Source organism: Syngnathus scovelli, chromosome 15, assembly GCF_024217435.2.
Source record: "Syngnathus scovelli strain Florida chromosome 15, RoL_Ssco_1.2, whole genome shotgun sequence".
In the NCBI taxonomy this organism is placed as follows: Eukaryota; Metazoa; Chordata; class Actinopteri; order Syngnathiformes; family Syngnathidae; genus Syngnathus; species Syngnathus scovelli.
In genome coordinates this window covers 9,614,730-9,639,942 of record NC_090861.1, presented here as the reverse complement: position 1 = coordinate 9,639,942, position 25,213 = coordinate 9,614,730, and the positions used below count along the sequence as shown (strand labels likewise).

At 47.9% G+C, this 25,213-nt stretch overlaps 1 protein-coding gene across 3 annotated transcripts in view; it reads right to left on the bottom strand.

The window, feature by feature from the left end:
• The window catches only part of LOC125982495 (StAR related lipid transfer domain containing 13a), a 63,261-nt gene extending 44,260 nt beyond the window's left edge, over positions 1-19,001 (bottom strand). For 2 of the 3 annotated variants that reach the window (XM_049743136.1, XM_049743141.1), the window contains exons 1-5: positions 18,859-19,001; positions 17,931-17,967; positions 15,979-17,834; positions 11,932-12,021; positions 11,630-11,801 (exon numbers count right to left, since the gene is read on the bottom strand). The gene's annotated coding sequence lies outside the window, so the exon portion shown is untranslated. The remainder of the gene's footprint in view (positions 1-11,629; positions 11,802-11,931; positions 12,022-15,978; positions 17,835-17,930; positions 17,968-18,858) is intronic. The other variant, XM_049743137.1, reaches the window with a different exon arrangement.
• Positions 19,002-25,213: the final 6,212 nt, after the last annotated feature.

The window sequence follows — 25,213 nt, the reverse complement described above, 5'->3', positions numbered from 1 at the left end:
TCATTTCCTTTGACCAATCCATTTCTATTGGGTTTTTCTGTCTGGTGGCTCTGTCTGTTAACCCATAAGGGGGGGTTGACCCCTCTTGTGCACCAGTGTCGGGTATTTGTGGATACAACTTCTCTATGACCTTATGTTTTGAAGTTGTAGCATGTGCTTTCCCTACGCGCTTCTCTACTTCCTCTACACCTCCCCCTTCTTCTCTAGCTCTCTGTAAATTTTGATTATCTCTTGCCTGCCTACCATTAGGCCCAGTCTCATCATCTTCCTTCCTACAATACAGTGCCTTTTCCACTTTCTCTTTTTCTCCCCTCTCTCTCTCTCCTGCTACTTTGAGCCAAAACACCACATCCTCATCTCCTTCTTTTTTCATCTTTCTAGGGTCTCTCTTTGTTCTCTCTTTCATGGCGCCTCTAAGTTCTATCAATTTGGTTGTTTTTAGTTGTCCCTCAAATTTATATTTCTTAACCCATTTATCGAGGTTTTTAAGTCGGTCGGGATCCTGCCTTTCAATTATTTTCCAATCTTTACATTTAAGATTATCTCGGATATTATTTTTACTCTTCCCGTTCCCCATTTTAATCAATTTGGTCCCAACTGTAAAACCATAGGGGTTTCTAAAGTCGGGTGTTTCCAGTGGGATAACGAAAAGATCCTGTGGTGATTCTCACTTCTACCAGCGTTCTGGTGGAGAATCCTTGCCTATTGCGTCCACAGAACCACGTTATGTGTTCCCCACTGCTTTAATATGGAATACTGTATCTAGTGATACGTCTTCCCATTCACACTCCCAATCACTCAGTATTACGGAATTTTCGGCATCACGTGGACTTCCGCTGACCTTTTTCTTTTGACGGGCCTCTCCGTCGGACACCTCTGTCCTTTAACCGGTTTGTTACACCTGCGTTGTGTAACTTTTATTTAAACGGACCTTTCCGTTTTGGTACCTTTAGAACGAACCTTTCCGTTCTGTCCTAGGACTTTTATAGGGCACAACGAGCCCTCGGCCGCTCATTCCTTTTATATAAAAAAACAAACTCACCCTCTGGTTCTCTTCACCTCTGCACCTCGGACTGCCTTCAACCCTTAGATCCCAGCTGACGAGCAGACAGCCAGCCTTTGAAAAGGATTCTAGGACCCCACCTAGGAAGGTCCTGCCGCGCGCGGTCTTTCTGGATCTCTGCTGCCGTCCGCTGGAATCCTCAGGTGTGTTGGCATCCGGCTCGAAGGACCAATTAAATGTTGGGTCTAAATACGATTAGACATTAAATCACTCGCTGGAATGAAGAGGAGAAGACAACCAGAACAGGTTTACTCGCGAGGAGAATGATAGAGAAAGCAATCTCGGTTACAACCTCCATCAGTTCTGAGTCCTTACTCCACGTGCCCCTCTTTTTAATGTTATGGTTGCCCTGGTTACAGAGGCGTTGCTACACTAAAGGGAGGGGGATTGTGTCTGTAGCAACGCTGATTAGCAAAAGAATGTAGTGTGGTGTGAATTAGCACTCCGCTGTTGGCTCGTGACCCCCCGCAGAGGCCGTCCCCGGCTGTCTTCCTTCACAGTTGGCTGACTTGTCCTCAGGTCAACAAATACCCTGACGCACGTTGATTGCCGCTTTGCTGTGGAACAAATGCAACTAGACCTTTGCTAACTTTATCTACTTGGTAATTAACACATAATAATAATAAGTAACTTGTCCTAAACATTTCAACACACATTAAACAAATGTGAGGTAACCGGTATGCAGTTCCTTAAACAAACATTGAGTAAATATGGGATAACTTTTATGCAACTACTTCTAACTGTATGTAACCCTTAACAAAGAAGAATAGGTCTGATAAACTACAATCTATGAACCAAACCTACATCTAAATATAAAAAGGAATGAAGTTCCTGTGAATCAAACAAAGAACATGTCACCTATGCAAATAAGCCCTGCTCATTGTTAGTGAAGGCCTCTTACGGGAACCAAAACACACAGACAACATAAGGACAGGAAGGATACAAATGGCTGACAGGGATCAAAAGACATCCCTATCACTAAAAAGGAAGAACCTAGATAAAAGGAAAGATAAACTCGTAAAGGCGAGGCCTCCAGGTCTGGCAGGCCAAAGCTTCACTTAAAATTATTCCAACAGATTTGAAAAAGAATTCAGGGTGCATAGTGGCATCCCATTCAATGATACAGCTGAGAGTGCTTATCAACAACAGCTTAAAAATGCGCTCCTCACTAATTTCCGCCCTGAAATAGGCAACTGGGTGAGGAAACATTTGGTGGAAGTGGATGTTGCAAGTGTGACAACAACTATGCAATGGGCCAGACATGCTGAAAAAGTGATCAAAAAAGGCAAAAGTTCTGATGTATTTCATCTAGATAATGATGATGAACTAGATGAAGATACAACAGTCTTCTTCCAAGGGTCCCAGCAAGGCAGAGGAGGAGGTAGAGGCCAACAAGGTCGCAGGCCGCCATATAATTCAAAACCCCCACGAGATTCTGACAACTGTTGGAACTGTGGGAAACGTGGCCACTGGTCAAAAGACTGTTTTAGAAAAAAACATAACCAATCAAAGGGTGGAGGAAGGGGCAGAAGAAAGGCCAAATTCTCAGCATGACTAGATCCCCCCCCTTTGACCTCTGGTGTTCCTATAGAGGAAGAAATAGTAGATGTCCATACAGCATGGGACATTCTGAGTGCATTAAAAGAAAAACCATATGTTACTCTGAACATTGGAGGAAGTGATGTCGAGTTTTTGTGTGATACCGGGGCTTGTAAAACCGTGATAAAAACTAAAGTCCCAAATCTAAAGGCCTCCCAAAATACTATTTGGGTGAAATCTGCTGATGGGCAGGTACACAAGGAGAGTATCTCTAATCCAGTTGAAGTGAGAGATAAGGAAACTGGAAGCATGGCTTCAGTTTCGATTGTCCTATCCCCAAAATGTCCCATAAACCTGTTGGGACGAGATCTGATGACTCGGTTGGGAATTGCAATAATTCCAGTAAAGGATGGCATGCGAGCATGTAGAGTGAGAGATGTGGACTCATATGCTGCACAAGCAGGTGAACAGATTTACTGCTCCTATGCCATCCCTCCTGAACGAAATCCTAAACTCCCAAGCAGATTGCTGAGTGAAGCTCGAAAACAATTGTCCCAACCTGAATCAGAAATGACTTGTACTGAATTACATGTCACCATGAATATTCTCACTGATCCACAAGATGACTATATTGGAAGTTTTCTCAGCGACACAGAAGTAACTTTAACAATCACTGCTCTGTACACTGATCGCAGGTCATTTGCGGCTGCTGCTGTGCTCTTGCCCGCTCCTCAGAAAGACAGATACATATTGTCGGCTGTACCCCACATATCATTGTTTAAACCTCACAGTATAACGTGGGCAGATGTGGGTTCCTGAATTAAACTTGCTGGATCTGTGACTGATTATGAGGACAAAGCTGATGGGTGGAGCAACAGTACCAGTTGTGACGTGTGGAAGCAAACAGTGTGTGAAGTAGCTGTAGGCAGAGCAGGCGCTTGTGCGCTTCCCTGACTAGTTGACATTTATTTGAATGAAAAGGAGGAGGGGGAATTGGCTGGGCTTCCTGAAAAACTGTGGACCAAGGGCCCATCTGATGTAGGACTTTTAAAATCCATTTCCCCAGTACAGATCAAACCAACATCAGAGTGGCGTCCAAGAGTTAAACAATATCCTTTAAAACAGGAGGCAATGAACGGGATTGCCCCTGTTATAAATGATCTTTTGACAGGAGGAATCATTAGGGAGTGCTCGGATTCTCCTTGCAACACTCCCATTTTTCCAGTCCAAAAGGCCGACAAAATTAATTGGCGAATGATACAAGATTTACGAGCAGTGAATGATGCAGTGCAAACAAGAGCACCCAATGTGCCTGATCCACACACACTTCTGAACACTTTGAAACCTAATCAGAAGTATTTCACAGTAATTTATCTCAGCAATGCATTTTTCTCAGTGCCAATTCACCCAGACTCACAGTTTTGGTTCGCTTTTACCTTTAAAGGACAAAGCTATACATACACCAGATTGCCACAAGGATTTGCTGATAGTCCAACTATTTTCGTTCAAGCTATCATGGCCTGTTTGGCTGATTTTCAGATGTCAAACAAAAGCCAACTTCTAGTTTATGTAGATGATCTCCTGGTAGCCTCTGAAACTGAAGCTGCTTGCAAGGCAGACTCCTTAGCATTGTTACACTATCTCTGCAAAACAGGGAATAAAGTGAGCAAAAATAAGTTACAATGGGTCAGACAGGAAGTGAACTATTTAGGTCACACTTTGTCGGCTTCTGGAAGACAGATACAAAGAACCAGAAAGCAGATTATTTCAGATACACCGAAACCTGATACAAAAAAAACAAATGATGTCATTTTTGGGGCTCTGCAATTACTGCAGAGCATGGATCCCACATTATGCGAAAAAAAACACAACCGCTGCTGGATATTGTGCATGGAGTTCCCATGACAATGACAGAAAAAATCATGTGGACACCAGCAGCGGATGATGCTTTTGTAGTGCTGAAACAGGCTCTGATAGAAACCACAACTCTTATCTTGCCAGACTACAATAAAACCTTTGTGCAAACAGCAGACTGCAGGAATGGTTTTATGACCTCAGTGTTGCTGCAGGGTCATGGCAACAAACTAAGACCAATTGCATTTTATTCAAAAAAACTGGATCCAGTGGCTCTGTGTTTGCCAGACTGTGTCCAAGCAGTATGCGCGGCGGCGCTTGCAGTGAGACAATCTGCAGATGTGGTGCTCTTTCACAAAATGGAGCTGCTGGTTCCACATGCTGTAGATGTGTTGCTGTTGCAAAGCAAAATGAACTTTTTGTCGCCAGCCAGACATCTGTCCTACACTGCTATACTTCTGTCACAACCACACATCGTGATAAAGAGGTGCACAATCCTTAACCCAGCAACGTTGATCCCGTTGCCAGGGGATGGAACACCACATAACTGTTTGGATGCTACAGAACATCTACAGCTGCCCAGAGAAGATTTAAGTGACACGCCACTTGACAAGGGGGAAAAGTGGTTTGTGGATGGATCATGTTCAAAGGATCCTAAAGGAAACAATCAAAGTGGTTATGCAATTGTGAAATTGCCAAACCAGATTGTTGAAGCAGAGAAGCTTCCATACACCAGGTCAGCACAGGCGGCTGAGCTGATTGCACTAACAAGAGCTTGTCAATTAGCGGAAGATAAGGAAGTCACTGTATACACAGATAGTCAGTATGCGTTTTCTACTCTGTTCTATTTTGCGAAACAATGGGAGCGCAGAGGGATGACAACATCAACCGGTAAGCCGGTTACCCATGCCTCCTTGTTAAAAGACTTGTTGCAGGCCATTCTTTTACCTGCTAAACTAGCTGTGTGTAAATGTGCTGCTCACACCACTGGCAGAGATGAAGTCTCAAATGGAAACAGATTAGCAGACAAGATTGCAAAAGAAGCAGCTGCAGGGAGACATGGCCATGAATTTTTTTTAATGGGTTCAGAGGACACACAACTCATAGATAAGACTGTACTGACAGATATGCAGGGCAATGCTCCAATGGTGGAAAAACGAATGTGGACGACAAAAGGTGCAATAGTGGATACAGATAACATCCACCGCATCAATGACAAACCTGTTTTACCAAAATCACTTTTTAAGGCAGCAGCGCTTGCGACACATGGGCCTTGCCATGTGTCGACAGGAGGGATGAAGTCCATCATAGATCAACAATTCACTACCTTTGGTTTAGATGCTTACTTAAAAAATGTTTGTAAAGCATGTCCTGTTTGTGTGAAACATAATCCACAAGGAAACATGAGACCTAAGAGAGGCTCATTTCCAAAACCCTCTTATCCATTTCAAAGCATGCATATGGATTTTATTGAACTCACACAAAGTGGACCTCACAAATACTGCCTAGTGATGATTGATGCATTTTCCAAATGGGTAGAAATAGTTCCATCTAAACACGCAGATGCCTTAACAGTGGCAAAAGCCATCTGCAAAACCATCATACCAACTCATGGCATCCCCCAAACCATTTACAGTGACAATGGTCCACACTTTGTGAACCAAGTTGTGCAGAACATGGCTGTACACCTTGGAATAACGTTAAAAAACCACTGTGCTTGGCATCCTTCGAGCGCAGGCCTGGTTGAACGGGCAAACTTTACCATCAAAAGCAGGTTGAAAAAATGCATGGAAACAACAGGCAGACCTTGGCCAGAGTGCCTCGACTTAGTGAAGCTCTATATGAGAATTACTCCCACTTCAGAAGGACTAACACCTTTTGAAATCATACATGGGAGACCATACAGACTACCAGTGTTCCCTGCAGATTTGCAAAAAGCAGACGAAGAACAGACCTTGGCAGATTATCTAATCAGGACGCTCAAACTGAAAGATGTGTCCAATGCAAATTTACTGCCGCCTGATCTCTCCCCCTCACAGGTGGACAACCCCATCAATCCAGGAGACTGGGTCTACATCAAGGTCATCAAAAGAAAGAACTGGGCCAGCCCACGGTGGGAGGGACCGTTTCAAGTTTTGCTTGCTACTCCCACGGCGGTTAAGATTTCTCAACGGCCCAGTTGGATTCACCTCAGCCACTGCAAGTTGCAGAGAGTGCTGGACCCCTAATTCGGAGTGGTGGGGAAGGCTAACTACAAAGGAGCTCCATCGTTTAGGGTGAGGCGTCTCAATGTTGGTGAAGAATTCATCGATCTCCACTCCGCTAGGCGAGGGGATGTCCCGGTGTCTCTGCCATCCTAGTAGCAACGGGGCTCCATATGCCAGATGGATCCTCTGCTGCGTTGTGGTTGGAGCGTGCTATGGTCTATGGACTCATCTGAACAGACCAAATGACAATGTTGCCCGTGGTAAACGATGGTCACATGATGAGAACTTTGAGGACTGGTCATGGGACCCCAGAAACCCATACGAAACCAACACTTGGTACCGGTATGTCAGGTTCACTGTAAGAGCTCACACACAGGAGGGATGCTATGTGTGTTCAAAACTCCCCCCTTCCTCCACGCAAGTTCGCTTGGAGGCCAGAGCAATGAATGTCACTGAAGCAAAATGTATGGCATCCATGGGAGGAGTTGGATATCAGCACCGTGCCGTCGCAGTCAAAGATGCCGACCCTTACCGCCCTGGACTTGCTGACGGTGCCTGTGATCAGCTATTCTGGACAAATCTCAATGTGACTGTTAGAGGACGAACAATACCACAAGTGGCCTACACAGAGAGACCAGCTGGAGTGAATTACACATGTTACATCCAAGGTAACAAGACCCACGTCTGCATTAACGACGACTGCTCTCCAGGAGGAAACTGGATGGGAGCTTTGGACATCACCGATGAGTGTCAAGATAAGAGAGCCATTTCAGGTGGTGAGGGCTCTCCAACCAACATGGCTACACCATCGAACGGAACATACTTCATACAGAATGGCTGGTGGCTTTGTGGTCACAAGGTTTATCCGATGCTGCCCGCCAACTGGACAGGAGTGTGTGCACCAGTGTGGGTGACAGACCACACCTATAGGATACGACATCATCTGCTGACAGGAGCACACAACTCTTCTGGACGTCGACGCAGAGCAGTTGCAACCTTTGACCCTCATGACCCTGTCTGGGGTGTGAACGTTCCAGAGGACCATAAAGTATGGTCCGTCGGAGACAAAGTTGTCCTTGCGCTCTTTCCTCAGATTGGGGTTGGGAAACTATCGCTCTTCATCGAGACACTGAACTATCGTTTTCAATCCTTTGTGAATCTCTCAGTGCAAGTCAACGATGGACAAAATAGAGAGATTCAGGCTATTAGACTGATGGTCTTGCAAAACAGGATGGTTCTGGACTTGTTGACGGCAGCACAAGGTGGTGTGTGCCACATCATTGGGACTTCCTGTTGCCCATACATACCAGGAGAAAATGACACCCACATCGACGCCATGAATTTACTGCAGAACTTACAGCAGGCCATGTCTAATGACAAGGTCCCACATCAGTTTGATTTCTTTTCGTGGCTATTCTCTGGCAACTGGTGGCAACTGCTTTTGAAATTGCTGTCTCCTGTGCTTGTTGTGCTGGTGGTGTTGTGCTTGTTTACGTCCTGCGTTATCCCATGTTTGAAGTCTGCTGTGTCGAAGTTTGTGTGCTCTACTGTAGCCCAAGTTCATATACAACTTCTTAGAGATGACGGATGTGATGACGATAATGACACATGGATTGCGTAGATGCTGTTCTGTTGGGCATGTTTTACAGAAACTTGATGATTTGACCATCGAAAATGCTTCGCAAGTGATGGATACAATGATGTACTGTTTCTGTGTTTTTCTTTTTATTTTTTATTGATAGCATTCTGGTCGCCTGTGGCACAGGGGCCGTGTAAGAATTTTCCTGCTAATAACATCTGGCCAGCAGGTTTTTCGCTTACACAATAAGTTTGATCTGGGGTATATAGGTACTGCCTCATCTTCACTGGAAAGTGTTGCTATCATTGTTTGTTGTTTTTATTTTTACCATTCTACTTTCTTCATTATACGTATATGTTTTTTTCTTGCTTGTCTTTGTTGTTTGGGGTGGCATAATCATATGATAAATCAGGAGGGAGATGTTAGGGTTTTCCAGGTTATCTTTATCGTAGGATTATGTTGGAATGCAACAGGTAATAAATACCTTACCTTGTCCTCCTTATCACAAGGTCGTAAAACATCCCCTGACATGTTTAGACTAGAGGACAAGGGCTTTAGCCAGCCTACCCATACCCCCACTCTGTTTCTCTTAATAAATATCCACTTGCAGGAAGGAGACTTTTCAGACTTCATTCCTGTAGCGAGTGAACTCTCCACCTGCAGGTGTCTAAAAGAACTCGCCTGTCTCCTGTGTGGTTCTTGCAAAATAAGTTGGAGTGAGCAAATCTCTAACACCTGTGATCAGCTATTCTGGGCAAATCTCAATGTGACTGTTAGAGGATGAACAATACCACAAGAGAGACCAGCTGGAGTGAATTACACGTTACATCCAAGGTAACGTGACCCACGTCTGCATTAACGACGACTGCTCGACAGGAGGAAACTGGATGGGAGCTTTGGACATCACTGATGAGTGTCAAGATAAGAGAGCCATTTCAGGTTTATCCGATGCTGCCCGCCAACTGGACAGGAGTGTGTGCACCAGTGTGGGTGACAGACCACACCTACAGGATACGACATCATCAGCTGACAGAAGCACACAACTCTTCTGGACGTCGACGCAGGGCAGTTGCAACCTTCGACCCTCATGACCCTGTCTGGGGTGCAAACGTTCCAGACGACCATAAAGTATGGTCCGTCGGAGACAAAGTTGTCCTTGCGCTCTTTCCTCAGATTGGGGTTGGGAAACTATCGCTTTTGAAATTGCTGTCTCCTGTGCTTGTTGTGCTGGTGGTGTTGTGCTTGTTTACGTCCTGCGTCATCCCATGTTTGAAGTCTGCTGTGTCGAAGTTTGTGTCCTCTACTGTAGCCCAAGTTCATATACAACTTCTTAGAGATGACGGATGTGATGACGATAATGAAACATGGATTGCGTAGATGCTGTTCTGTTGAGCATGTTTTACAGAAACTTGATGATTTGACCATCGAAAATGCTTCGCAAGTGATGGATACAATGATGTACTGTTTCTGTGTTTTTGTTTTGTTTTTTATTGATAGCATTCTGGTCGTCTTAGGCAAAGGGACCGTGTAAGAATTTTCCTGCTAATAACATCTGGCCGGCAGGTTTTTCGCTTACACAATAAATTTGATCTTGGGGTATTGAGGTAATGCCTCATCTTCACTGGAAAGTGTTGCTATCATTGTTTGTTGTTTTTTATTTTTACTATTCTTCTTTCTTCATTATACATGTATATATGTTTTTTACTTGTCTTTGTTGTTTGGGGTAATCATATGATAAAACAGGAGGGAGATGTTAGGGTTTTTCAGATTATCCTTATCGTATGATTATGTTGGAATGCAACCGGTAATAAATAACCTAGCTTGTCCCATCCTCCACAAGGTCGTAAAACATCCCCTGATATGTTTTGACTAGAGCACAAGGGCTTCCTATTCAACCTACTCTTACCTCCACTCTGTTTCTCTTAATAAATATGCCCTTGCAGGAGGGAGAGTTTTTAGACTTCATTCCTTCAACGAGTGAACTCTCCACCTGCAGGTGTCTAAAAGAACTTGCTTGTCTACCGTGTGGTTCTTGCAAAATAAATTGGAGTGAGCAAATCTCCTACAAAAACCCTTATGATGAAAAATATATATAGACTCAGATTTCCCTCGCCCGGACACGGGTCACCGGGGCCCCCCATCTGAAGCCAGGCCTGGAGGTGGGGCTCGAAGGCGAGCGTCTGGTGGCCGGGCCTTCGCCTATGGGGCCCGGCCAGGCACAGCCCAAAAAGGAAACGTGGGTCCCCCTTCCCATGGGCTCACCACCTGTGGGAGGGGCCAAAGGGGTCGGGTGCAATGTAAGCTGGGTGGCGGCCAAAGACAGAGACCTTGGCGGTCCGATCCCCAGCTGTAGAAGCTGGCTCTTGGGACATGGAATGTCACCTCTCTGGCTGGAAAGGAGCCCGAGCTGGTGTGCGAGGCAGAAAAGTTCCGACTAGACTTTGACTCCACACACAGTTTGAGTTCCGGTACAAGCCCTCTCTAGAGGGGCTGGACTCTCTTCCACTCTGGAGTTGCCCACGGTGAGAGGCGTCGAGCAGGTGTGGGTATACTTATTGCCCCCCTGCTGGGTGCCTGCACATTGGGGTTCACCCCGGTGAACGAGAGGGTAGCCTCCCTCCGCCTTCGCGTGGGGGGACGGGTCCTGACTGTTGTTTGTGTCTATGCACCAAACAGCAGCTCAGAGTACCCACCCTTTTTGGAGTCCTTGGAGGAAGTGCTGGAGAGCACTCCTTCGTGACTTCAATGCTCACGTGGACAATGACAGTGAGACCTGGAAGGGCGTGATTGGGAGGAACGACCCCCCCGATCTGAACCCGAGCGGTGTTCTATTATTGGACTTCTGTGCTCGACACGGATTGTCAATAATGAACACCACGTTCAAACATAAGGGTGTCCATGTGTGCACTTGGCACCAGGACACCCTAGGCCGCAGTTTGATGATCGACTTTGCAGTCGTGTCATCGGATTTGCAGCCGCATGTTTTGGACACTCGGGTGAAAAGAGGGGCGGAGCTGTCAACTGTGGGTTGGCTCCGATGGTGGGGGAAGACCTGGCAGGCCCAAAAGTACTGTGAGGGTCTGCTGGGAACGTCTGGCAGAATCCCCTGTCAGGAAGAGCTTCAACTCCTACCTCCGGCAGAGCTTTTCCCACGTCCCAGAGGAGGCGGGGGACATTGAGTCCGAGGACCATGTTCCGTGCCTCCATTGTTGAAATGGGGGTATTTAATAGAACAAAACTACCAAGTTACAATATAAATATATACATATTTTATGTAGGACATCAAATAGACATAACAACCAGCTCGGCGAAACACAAGGGGTATACAAAATAAACATCACTCAGCTCGGCAAAACACAAGGGGGAAACAAAATAAACATCACTCACTTGTGGGGTTTTAATAGCCCCCTTTGTTATCAGCACTTGAGCCTGTTTTAATTTTAAAGCCATTGCGGTCCTTGTTTCATCATTCGTGGCCTCTGTGCGTGTCGCCAACAGCTTCAAGAAAGATGAACTCGATGGACATCAGGCACCACCCATTGTAGACCTTGGGATTACTCTGTAAAAGAAATATGAATATGGGGGGAAAAAACGACTACCTGTAAAATAGATTTTCCTTGATGCATCTCATTTCGAACATGAAACAATCGCACAGGAATGAGCAGACAGGTTTTTTATTTTTTATTTACCAGCGCTATCAGAGCAGTCTTCCTGGGGGTCCTCTGCACGAGTCACACGAGGATACATATTGAACGTTGTCATTGTCATTTGTGTAGAGTCTACAGCAGAAAAAAGATGTCAACACTGAACGCAGCCACCACATCGTAAGCCTTCATTGTTCTATCCATCCATCCATCCATCCATCCATCTTCTTCCGCTTATCTGGGGTCGGGTCGCGGGGGCAGCAGCTTTAGGAGGGACTCCCAGACTTCCCTCTCCCCAGCCACTTCATCCAGCTCATCCCGGGGGATCCCAAGGCGTTCCCAGGCCAGCTGAGAGACAGTCTCTCCAGCGCATCCTGGGTCATCCCTGGGGTCTCCTACCGGTGGGACATGCCCGGAACACCTCCCCAGGGAGGCGTCCAGGAGGCATCCTGATAAGATGCCCGAGCCACCTCATCTGGCTCCTCTCAACGTGGAGGAGTAGCGACTCTACTCCAAGTCTCTCCCGGATGACCGAGCGTCTCACCCTACCTCCAAGGGAGAGCCCGGACATCCTGCGGAGAAAACTCATTTCGGCCGCTTGTATCCGGGATCTCGTTCTTTCGGTCACGACCCATAGCTCGTGACCATAGGTGAGGGTAGGAGCGTAAATCGACCGGTAAATTGAGAGCTTTGCCTTTTGGCTCAGCTCTCTCTTCACCACAACGGACCGGTACAGGGTCCGCATTACTGCCGACGCTGCACCGATCCGCCTGTCGATCTCGCGCTCCATCCTCCCCTCACTCGTGAACAAGACTCCAAGATACTTGAACTCCTCCACTTGGGGCAGGATCTCATCCCCGATCCGGAGAGGGCATTCCACCCTTTTCCGATCGAGGACCATGGACTCGGATTTGGAGGTGCTGACCCTCATCCCGACCGCTTCACACTCGGCTGCGAACCGTTCCAGAGAGAGCTGGAAATCACGGCCTGAAGAAGCCAACAGCACCACGTCATCTGCAAAAAGCAGAGACGCGATGCTGAGGTCCCCAAACCGGACCCCCTCAACGCCTTGGCTGCGCCTAGAAATTCTGTCCATAAAAATTATGAACAGAATCGGTGACAAAGGGCAGCCTTGGAGGAGTCCAACCCTCACTGGGAACGAATCCGACTTACTGCCGGAAATGCGGACCAGACTCTGGCATCGGTGATACAGGGACCGAACCGCCCTTATTAGTTGGCTCGGCACCCCGTACTCCCGAAGCACCCTCCACAGAACCTCCCAAGGGACACGGTCGAACGCCTTCTCCAAATCCACAAAACACATGTGGACTGGTTGGGCGAACTCCCATGCACCCTCGAGGATCCTGCTGAGGGTGTAGAGCTGGTCCACTGTTCCACGGCCAGGACGAAAGCCACACTGCTCCTCCTGAATCCGAGGTTCGACCTCCCGACGGACCCTCCTCTCCAGCACCCCTGAATAGACCTTACCAGGGAGGCTGAGGAGTGTGATTCCCCTGTAATTGGAACACACCCTCCGGTCCCCTTAAAGAGGGGAACCACCACCCCAGTCTGCCAATCCAGAGGCACTGTCCCCGATGTCCACGCAACGTTATAGAGGCGTGTCAGCCATGACAGCCCCACAACATCCAGAGCCTTTAAGAACTCTGGGCAGATCTCATCCACCCCCGGGGCCTTGCCACCGAGGAGTTTTTTAACTACCTCAGTGACTTCGACCCCAGATATTGGAGAATCCACCTCAGAGTCTCCAGGCCCTGCTTCCTCAATGGAAGGCGTGTAGGTGGAATTGAGGAGGTCTTCGAAGTATTCTCCCCACCGACTCACGACGTCCCGAGTCGAGGTCAGCAGCACGCCATCCCCAAAGTAAACAGTGTTGACGTTGCACTGCTTCCCCCTCCTGAGACGCCGGATGATGGACCAGAATTTTCTCGAAGCCGTCCGAAAGTCATTCTCCATGGCCTCACCAAACTCCTCCCACGCCCGGGTTTTTGCCTCAGCAACCGCCGAAGCCGCGTTCCGCTTGGCCATCCGGTACCTGTCAGCTGCCTCCGGAGTCCCGCAGGCCAAAACGGCCCGATAGGACTCCTTCTTCAGCTTGACAGCATCCCTTACCCCCGGTGTCCACCAGCGGGTTCGGGGATTGCCGCCACGACAGGCACCAACCACCTTACGGCCACAGCTCCGGTCGGCCGCCTCAACAATGGCGGCGCGGAACATGTTCCACTCAGACTCAATGTCCGCCGCCTCCCCCGGGACGTGGGAAAAGCTCTGCCGGAGGTGGGAGTTGAAGCTCTTCCTGACAGGAGATTCTGCCAGACGTTCCCAGCAGACCCTCACAGAGCGTTTGGGTCTGCCAGGTCGGACCGGCATCTTCCCCCACCATCGGAGCCAACCCACCACCAGGTGGTGATCAGTTGACAGTTGATCCAAAACATGCGGCCGCAAATCCGATGACACGACTACAAAGTCGATCATCGAACTGCGGCCTAGGGTGTCCTGGTGCCAAGTGCACACATGGACACCCTTATGCTTGAACATGGTGTTCATTATTGAAAATCCGTGTCGAGCACAGAAGTCCAACAATAGAACACCGCTCGGGTTCAGATCGGGGGGGCCGTTCCTCCCAATCACGCCCTTCCAGGTCTCACTGTCATTGCCCACGTGAGCATTGAAGTCACCCAGTAGAACGATGGAGTCCCCAGAAGGAGCTCTCTCCAGCACTTCCTCCAGGGACCCCAAGAGGCTACCCTCTCATTCACCGGGGTGAACCCCAATGTGCAGGCGCCCAGCCGGGGGGCAATAAGTATACCCACGCCTGCTGGATGCCTCTCACCGTGGGCAACTCCAGAGTGGAAGAGAGTCCAGCGCCTCTCGAGAGGGCTTGTACCGGAGCCCAAACTGTGCGTGGAGGCTAGTCCGACTATATCTAGTCGGAATTTTTCTGCCTCGCTGTTGGGTCTAAATACGATTAGACATTAAATCACTCGCTGGAATGAAGAGGAGAAGACAACCAGAAACAGGTTTACTCGCGAGGAGAACGATAGAGAAAGCAATCTCAGTTACAACCTCCATCAGTTCTGAGTCCTTACTCCACGTGCCCCTCTTTTTAATGTTATGGTTGCCCTGGTTACAGAGGCGTTGCTACACTAAAGGGAGGGGGATTGTGTCTGTAGCAACGCTGATTAGCAAAAGAATGTAGTGTGGTGTGAATTAGCACTCCGCTGTTTGCTCGTGACCCCCCGCAGAGGCCGTCCCCGGCTGTCTTCCTTCACAGTTGGCTGACTTGTCCTCAGGTCAACAAATACCCTGACGCACGTTGATTGCCGCTTTGCTGTGGAACAAATGCAACTAGACCTTTGCTAACTTTATCTACTTGGTAATTAACACATAATAATAATAAGTAACTTGTCCTAAACATTTCAACACACATTAAACAAATGTGAGGTAACCGGTATGCAGTTCCTTAAACAAACATTGAGTAAATATGGGATAACTTTTATGCAACTACTTCTAACTGTATGTAACCCTTAACAAAGAAGAATAGGTCTGATAAACTACAATCTATGAACCAAACCTACATCTAAATATAAAAAGGAATGAAGTTCCTGTGAATCAAACAAAGAACATGTCACCTATGCAAATAAGCCCTGCTCATTGTTAGTGAAGGCCTCTTACGGGAACCAAAACACACAGACAACATAAGGACAGGAAGGATACAAATGGCTGACAGGGATCAAAAGACATCCCTATCACTAAAAAGGAAGAACCTAGATAAAAGGAAAGATAAACTCGTAAAGGCGAGGCCTCCAGGTTTGGCAGGCCAAAGCTTCACTTAAAATTATTCCAACACTCGCACACCAGCTCGGGCTCCTTTCCAGCCAGAGGTGACATTCCATGTCCCAAGAGCCAGCTTCTGCAGCCGGGGATCAGAGCGCCAAGGTCCCTGCCTTTGGCTGCCGCCCAGCTCACATTGCACCCGACCCCTTCGGCCCCTCCCACAGGTGGTGAGCCCATGGGAAGGCCTTCATTGTTGTCTTTTTTTAATCTACAGTACAGATGTCAACCTAATCATACCTGTCCATGGTCTTGGAAACATGCAGGTCTTTAAATCAGCGGCCTCGTAACACAAGACTGCTTTGCAATCTGTATACAAGGAATTATGAACAGTGTCTCAAAAGAGTGGAATTAAGAGTACCGTAGTTTTCGGACTATAAGTCGCGTTATTTTTCACAATTTGGGTGGGGGGGGCGACTTATACTGAGGAGCGACTTATATGTGAATTTTTTCACAAATTTTCAAATTCCCCCCCCCCCCCCCAAAAAAAAAGTGAAACCGCGATAAAGGAACCGCGATGTTGCAAGGGATTACTGTAATTTGAATTTCAAGTGACGTCAGCGGCGCGCCGGTTGTTTACATAAAGGACAAAGATTCGATCACGGGATGACGAAGATGACGAAGGGCCCCACGTACGACCGGCATCATTAGCGGCTTTGTTTGTAAGTGACACGGAGGACAAAGAGTTTGAAGGATTTCATGATTTGGAGTGACACAGAAGGTTTGAAACACTATTATGGCTTTTACGCACGCCCGGTCATACTCTACGGAGCTCTCTTTCACTTCCGTGGATGGAAGTCGAGGGCCGGCGCTCGGCCGGCTGGCTGGCCGGGGACGGTGGATGGGGCTCGGACATGGCTTTTACGCACGTCCGGTCCTACTCTACGGAGCTCTCTTTCACCTCCGTGAATGGAAGTTGGGGGCCGGCGCTCGCCCGGGTGGCTGTCCGGGGACGGCGGTCGTCTTTCCTGGTACTTTGTTAATGCTACAATATAGTTATATACTAGATCTCTGGAATAACGACGAGGCTGACGTTAGCGGCGCACACGCGGCGTTGTTGACAAAGGATGAGGAATTTCATCAATGGATTTAATTCGGAGTGACACAGATGGTTTGAGAATATTATTGCTTGTATAATACTTATTTGATATATAATTTATATATCGTTATATGGGCCTGTGGAATATTTTGAAGTGCAAGCGCCGTCAGCGGCGCGCACCCGGCCGGCATTGTTGACATAAAGGACGATCGATGGATTTAATGATTTGGAGTGACACAGAGGGTTTGATAATTTTATTGCTTAGGTAATAGTTATTTGATATATAATTTATATGTCGTTATTTAGGCCAGTGGAATATTTTGAAGTGCAACCCCCGTCAGCGGCGCGCACCCGGCCGGCATTGTTGACATAAAGGACGATCGATGGATTTAATGAATTGGAGTGACACAGATGGTTTTATAAACGTGTTATTTATGTAATAGTTATTTGAATAATTCTGAATGTTATGTCAGGCCCGTTCTCAGCTCTTCGTTTGTGTTTATGTTACGTTAGCATACCTATCGTTTAGCCTGTTGTTGCTCGTTCATGTCTGTTCTTGATGTTGGATTTTGTTGAATAAATTTCCCCCAAAATGCGACTTGTACTCCGGAGCGACTTATATGTTTTTTTTCATGTTATTGTGCATTTTATGGCTAATGCGACGTATATTCCGGAATGACTTTTAATCCAAAAAATACGGTAGACAAAATTGAATTGACCACTTTTTTTTCTTGTAAATCAAGCAAAAAAAATAACTGAAAAGTCAGTAACTTTGACAGTACAGCAATTAAACCAAACAGAACCCTACTGGTTCCATTTGTAAGCTATCAAGAGTGAGGGGGGGACATCCAAAATTTTGACTAATCCAATTCCAAGCTTAATCATTCTGTCATTCAGTCTTGCATCCTGTTTGTCATTTATTTCCTTGGACATCATGTCAAAGGTCTCCAGATCAGTCATGGGCACCATCCACTCTCCGCGTCACATTCTGAACGAGAGTTGAGGCTCCTCAGCCCAGGGATTGCCAGAAGGGGCTCCACAAGGACCTTCAGAAACTCTGAGAATAAAGAGAAATAGAAATAAAACACTCACTTAAATTACTGCAGCTATGATCTATTTTTAAATGACTAATGCCTACAAAAAAAATTCTTACTTTTCCCTGTCATGGGTGTTTCACACTCACTTCCTAACTGTTGAAGAATGAAGCAAATGTTAGCTGCAGGATTCAAATGAACCATTCTACAATGATAAACTTTGCCCTGTTTGAAAAAAATAAAAGATTGCATTCTGTCTGTGCCTTTGAATGTGGTGCAATTTAATTTGGCTGTTGTACATATCCAATCACGTTATTGTGTGAAGGCGATGGCCTTCACACATGTTATTCTACACCATTCTCTATTATTATTGTGTGAAGGCGATGGCCTTCACACATATGTTATTCTACTCCATTCACTTTATTATTGTGTGAAGGCGATGGCCTTAACACATATGTTATTCTACACCATTCTCTATTATTATTATTCTTCTATTTTATTCTCCACACTTTTTTGTCCTGTTCTTTGCCATGCCATCAGAAAATCTCAAATGTGTGATCTATACTTGCTCTTTGAGCTTGTTTTTTTCCTTTATAATAGCCATGGCGAATTTTGAAAGTGAGCAGCTGATATCTGCAAAAGCAATGCCATTGTTTACATCCGTTTTGAATTCACATATGAATTGTAAATGCATACGGCATAACCTCTAGTCAAAAATAACATTTGCTTTTTAAATGTAGGCTACTCATACAGTTATAAACTTTCAAATAGATTTTATTCACTTGAGATTTTATTTACTTAAAACAAACACTACCATTAACATTTAGCGACCATTAACGTTTGTGTCAGAAGCTCTTCTCTTCCAAATTGTTAAAACTAAAACAACTAGTCACGTAGCGAAATATGGGAAAACAAAGTACTAGCTAGCAAGCAAGCTATAACTTAAGTCCAAGCTTGAAATCCATTGATAATGAAATGGACAAACATTAGAGGACAAACATTAGAGGACAAAACAATAGCTCTTACTGAAAAACCTCGAAGACTCACCTCATAGCAGCTGTCCTTAGTGTCTTTCTTTTTATTTTTAGAAGCAACATGCGTCGACTGAACAGTTTACTTGCTGTGGACACTTTTACTTCGACTTCTTCTTCCTCGTCTTGTTTTTTTTATGGTGGCACAATTCATGCACGTGTCTGCCCCTAGCGTTTCGAACGAAGCAATACAACATTGTTTGTACAAATTACAGCTGGTATTTCATATTTGATGGGTTTAATTTTGGCATCTATATAAGGTCTATGGAATAACATAATATAGACTTCTGTATCAGGTTATCGAATTAACCACACTTCACACGGATCATTGGTTGTTTAAAACCAAGCAATACAACTTCTGTACATTATTTGTACAACTTATATAATATTTCATATTTGGGGGGACAAGTGGTATAGAAAATGGCTGGATTGATGGAGGATGGCTGGATTGATGGCTAGATGTATGGATGGAAGGCTTGATGGCTGGATGGATGATAAATGGATGGATTGTGGATGGATGGATGGATGTAATATTGGTTATAGAAATAACCACACTTCACACGGATCAATGATTGTTTAAAACAAAGTATCACAACTTCTGTACATTATTTATACAACTTACAGAATGGTTTTGGGTTTAATATTTTATATTTGATGGATTTAATTTTGTCGTATATTTTAGGTGTGGTATATGGTTTTAGTTGCTTCGCTGGTCTCCAAAAAACACTCGGTGGTCGGTGGCTGTTTCCAGACAAATAAGCACTTCAGGGACCACGGCTGATTGGGAAAAGATTTTATTCAACCGATGTCAGAGTGAAGTCTTTCCACAAAGTTGAGTGGCCCAAGGCATGGATGTAAAAAAGCCTCCCCCAAAAGAGAGAGCGAGCGAGAGCGAGCGAGCCCGCGCTACCGCGAGCCCCCCCCCTGGAACGAACGAACCCCTGCTGGAACGAGCCCCCGCTGGAACGAACGAACGACCCCCCCTCTTGTCAGGTCCGTAGCTTTTATACCTGACAAGAAGCTGATGTCACGGCTTTGGGTAACAGCTGTAGTTTTCAATCTACTAGTTTACTTCAGTCCTACAAAGGAGATCTTGACCAGCGCTGTTGGTGATGGACGACAACAGCCACTTTACCTTAATATAGGATTGCACACATTGCTGAAACTGAATTCTCCCTGGTCACGGACAACTGGCCCTTCTATCTTCTACTAAGTACTTATACACTACTGAAACTAAAGCTTCTCTGTACAGCAAATATAGTTTGATAGTCTTACTGCTACTAGTGGATCATCTAGTGCAACATACAGATACGCCTAAAGTTCAAAATTCACTTCATTCCCCCCTTCGGGACGTTACAAATGTCCCGAAAACAGTTTAACAAAAGATGACATCAGTAAACAACCAAAAAATCTTCTCCCAACCAAATTTTCTATGGTCACGTCTACAATTTGGCCTATACCTGCACAGCCTAAATTATGCTCGAGGCATGCTACTTAAGGTTACTTTAACTAGGAAAGCTCAAACTATTTATTTAGCCAATTTCTCCCTGACAACAATCTGAGGCCTCTCAGGAACCACAAGTAAAGAAAATTGAAGTGTCATGCGGTCACGTTTATTTTTCCAGTTTTTTGGCTCTCGCTCTTGAACGCGGGACCAGCAGCGACTTCCAGTACACCCGCTGCTTCCTCAGTCACTCCCCTTGCCATAGCTCCCATGACCGGCGGTGCCAGACTGGCTCCTCCAGAGCGCTACTCCGGTGAACCCGGCCTTAGCCGGGCATTTATTACAGAATGCGGGATGCATTTTGAGAGGGCCCCAGCAGATTTCCCCACCGAGCGCTCCAAGGTGGTCATACCTGACGGGAAGGGCCCGCACGTGGGCCACCGCGGAATGGGCCAGGGATTCCGTCTCCTGTCACTCTCTCCCCGCTTTCATCAAGGCTCTGCGAACGGTGTTCGATCCAATCTCAGCTGACCGAGAAAAGACTCGCCAACTCTGTCAGATAGTCCAGGGACAAGACACCGTCGGGGACTACGCCATCCGGTTCCGCACGCTGGCCGCGGAGTGCGGTTGGAACGCGACGGCACTATATGACATCTTCCTCCGGGGCCTCTCTGGGTCCATACAGGATCAGCTAATCCCCTTAGACCTTCCCACCGACCTCGACGCCCTCATCGCTCTGGCTATCCGCACTGACAACCGGCTGCAAGAGTGGAGGAAGCACCGAAGCAGGAACACCCCCGCCTTCGTCCCAGTAGCCGGCCCTGACGTTCACCACTCCAGGCTGGACGGGGATCGGCAGCGCCAGGAGCCAGAACCGATGCAGTTGGGCAGAGCTAAGTTGACCGAGGAGGAGAAGTTACGGCGATGCCGAGAGGGAAGATGCTACTACTGCGGTGAGCTCGGACACCTCCTTCTCTCCTGTCCAGTGAGGAGGACCCTGAAGGTGAGCGCCTTCTCTGCGGCTCCGTCCCCGGAGCGAGTGCTTCCCAAGGGCAGGATTACACAGTTGGGAAGAGAAATAGAACTCGAAATACTAATAGACTCAGGAGCAGATGAAAGCCTGATAGACTGGGCATTTGCTCGCCGGTGGAGGGTAAAGACTGAGCTGATGAACACCCCCGTGAAAGCTAAGGCACTCAATGGACAGGCACTTTTTGAAATAACTCACATAACAGAACCAGTCTCGTTGTCGATAGGTCCCCACCAGGAGAATATAAGGCTACATGTCGTGACCGCTCCAATGAACCCTCTCATTCTCGGCTATCCATGGCTTCGACGCCACAACCCCATCATAGACTGGGGATCAGGGGAAATAACGGGATGGGGGCCCGACTGTCATGATTCCTGTGTCAGGTCTAACCCGCGCGCTGTGCCTCCTGCTCTAGACGCGCAAACCTCCGACTTAACCGGGGTCCCTGCGTGTTACCACCCATGGGCCGAGGTATTCAGCAAGGCCAAGGCTACCTCCCTACCTCCCCACCGTCCGTATGATTGTGCCATTGAACTCCTGCCGGGTTCGACTATACCTAAGGGGAGGCTTTATTCTCTTTCGGGACCTGAAAAGCAAGCCATGAACGAATATATAGACTCCTCCCTGCAAGCAGGACTGATTCGACCATCATCGTTGCCTGCGGGGGCGGGGTTCTTTTTCGTGGGCAAGAAGGACGGCACCCTACGTCCCTGTATTGATTATAGTCCTCTCAATCAGATCACAATCAAGAACCGGTATCCGCTCCCACTGATGTCGACCGTGTTCGACCAACTACAGCAAGCCCGGGTGTTTACAAAGTTAGATTTGCGCAACGCATACCATCTAGTGCGCATCCGGGAAGGGGACGAATGGAAGACAGGGTTCAACACCCATCGAGGACACTTCGAATACTTGGTCATGCCATTTGGTCTCACCAATGCTCCCGCTGTGTTTCAGGCCATGATCAATGATGTTTTGAGAGACTGTTTGGACCGTTTTGTATATGTATATCTGGACGATATTTTGATTTATTCCCCAGATCTGAGAACCCATAGGATTCACGTCGAGACGGTGCTGCGACGTCTTCTTGCACACCAACTATACGTAAAGGCCGAGAAAAGTGAATTCCACAAGGACACCGTATCTTTTCTCGGCTTCATCGTGGCCCCGGGCAAGGTTGAGATGGACCCGGCGAAAGTCAGCGCGGTTAAGGAATGGCCTACCCCCGACTCACGCAGAAAGGTGCAGCAATTCCTGGGCTTTGCCAATTTTTAGCGGCGGTTCATCAAGGGCTTCAGTGCCACGGCGGCTCCCTTGCACGCACTCACGTCTCCTAAGGTCCCCTTCCGCTGGTCAGCAGAGGCGGAGGCGGCCTTCCAGGAGCTAAAGAACCGTTTCAGCACCGCTCCCATCCTCACGCTTCCTGATCCGTCGCGACAGTTTGTGGTGGAGGTGGACGCCTCCAATCAAGGAGTAGGGGCCATCCTATCACAGAGAGCCAAGAGCGACAACAAGCTACACCCGTGCGCGTTCCTGTCTCGACGGCTGACGCCCGCCGAACAAAATTATGATGTGGGGGATCGCGAACTGTTGGCAGTTAAACTGGCATTGGAAGAATGGAGACATTGGCTGGAGGGTGCACAGCAGCCTTTTTTGGTTTGGACAGACCATAAAAATCTTGAATACATCAAGTCAGCGAAAAGATTGAATTCCCGCCAAGCCCGCTGGTCACTTTTTTTCAATCGCTTTAACTTTTCTCTATCTTACAGACCTGGATCCAAAAACACCAAGCCTAACGCCCTCTCCCGTGTTTACAACTCAGATCCAGAACTCAAGAAACCCGAATCCATCCTGCCTCCTCATTACCTGGTGAGAGCAGTGACCTGGCCAATCGAAGGCCGGGTACAGCGGGCCAATGGAAACAAGCCACCCCCTAGTGGCTGCCCGGAAAACAGACTTTTTGTCCCAGATCAATTCCGATCCCAAGTCATCCATTGGGCTCACACCTCCAGACTCTCTTGTCATCCAGGCACGCGCAGAACCCTGTTTGTCATCCAGCAGCGATTCTGGTGGCCCTCCATGAGGGCTGACATCAAAGAGTACGTGGCAGCCTGTCCCGTCTGCGCCCGGAACAAGAACTCCCACGGCGCCCGTATGGGGTTGCTGCATCCCCTACCCATTCCTTCGCGCCCATGGGCAGAGATATCCATGGATTTCGTCACCGGACTTCCGGTCTCGCATGGGCAGACCACCATACTCACAGTAGTAAACAGATTCTCAAAGATGGCTCACTATCGCCTTGCCCAAGCTCCCGTCCGCTAGACGAACAGCCATAGTAATGATGGACCACATATTCCGGGTTCATGGGTTCCCGAAAGACATTGTCTCCGATAGGGGGCCCCAATTCGTATCCAGGTTTTGGAGGGAGTTTTGCAGGCTCATAGGGGCAACCGTGAGTCTCACGTCAGGTTATCATCCGGAGGCGAACGGGCAGACGGAACGTGTCAACCAGCAGTTGGAGACAAGTCTCCGCTGCCTGGTCTCCCAGAACCCCTCTTCATGGAGCAAGAACCTCTCCTGGGTGGAGTATGCCCACAACTCCCTGCCCACCACGGCCACAGGTATGTCCCCATTTAAGTGTGTGTATGGCTACCAGCCCCCAGTCTTCCCTGACAGTGAGCCGGAGGTGACGGTGACTTCGGCCCACGCCTTGGTGCGCCGCTGTCATCGCGTCTGGGCGGCGGCTCGGGCCACGCTGGTCCGACAGGGGGACCGGGTCAAGCGGATGGCTGACCGGAGGAGACGTCCGGCGCCCGTGTACCAGCAAGGTCAACGTGTCTGGCTGTCCGCCAAGGATCTTCCCCACCGGGGGGACTCCAGGAAACTGGCGCCTCGCTTCGTGGGTCCGTTCCCCATCGCCAAGGTCGTGCACCCGGCCGCGGTGCGTCTCCGCTTGCCCAGGTCCCTTGCAGTCCACCCCACCTTTCACGTCGGGAAGGTCAAGCCGGTGGTGGACAGTCCATTGGTGCCGGATCCTGCGCCGCCTCCGCCTCTGCGGACTGTGGGAGGTGGGACGGTCTACACCGTAAAACAACTATTGGATGTGCGCAGAAGAGGCCGGGGCTGGCAGTACCTGGTGGACTGGGAGGGTTATGGGCCGGAGGAGCGGCAATGGGTGCCGCCTAGTTATATTTTGGACCCGGGACTGTTTGATGACTTTTATGCGGCTCACCCTGGGGCTCCTGGGCCGTCTGGGATCCGGCCCTAGGGGGGGGGTTCTGTCATGCGGTCGCGTTTATTTTTCCAGTTTTTTGTCTCGTCGATTGTCGTAACTTTACTTCCGGTTTTATTTTGTCATCCCTTCCGTTTCAGTTCGTGTTTCCTTCCTCGGTGTTTGGTTGTCTTGTCTTCCCTGATCCCGATTGTGTGCACCTGCGTAATTGACACTAATTGTCATCACCTGTGTCCCCGCCCTTTTGTGTGTATTTAGTCCGTGTCTCCCCCTTGTCTTGTGCCAGTGTGTCTTGCCTCGTCCCGACCACCAGCGATCCCTTGATGTCCGAGCTCTCTGTAAGAACCCTCCTTTTTGTCTCGCCACCGAGCGACGCTTTTGTTTGTGCCTTGGTCCCCATCGCCTTTTTGTCTCGCCCCAGTGCGACGCCTTTGGTTGGTACTTTTTGCTACGTGTTTTCCCTCGTAAGAGGCGTTTTGATTTGTACTTTTAGCCTTTTGACTCGCCTCAGTGCGACACCTTTTGTTTGTACTTTTTGCCACGTGTTTTCCCTCGCAAGAGGCGATTTGATTTGTACTTTTGATCAGTGTGCTTGCTGGAATAAATCCCAGAAAGAAACGACTCTGCATCCGGGTCCTCCGTCTTGTCCCCTGCCTGACATGAAG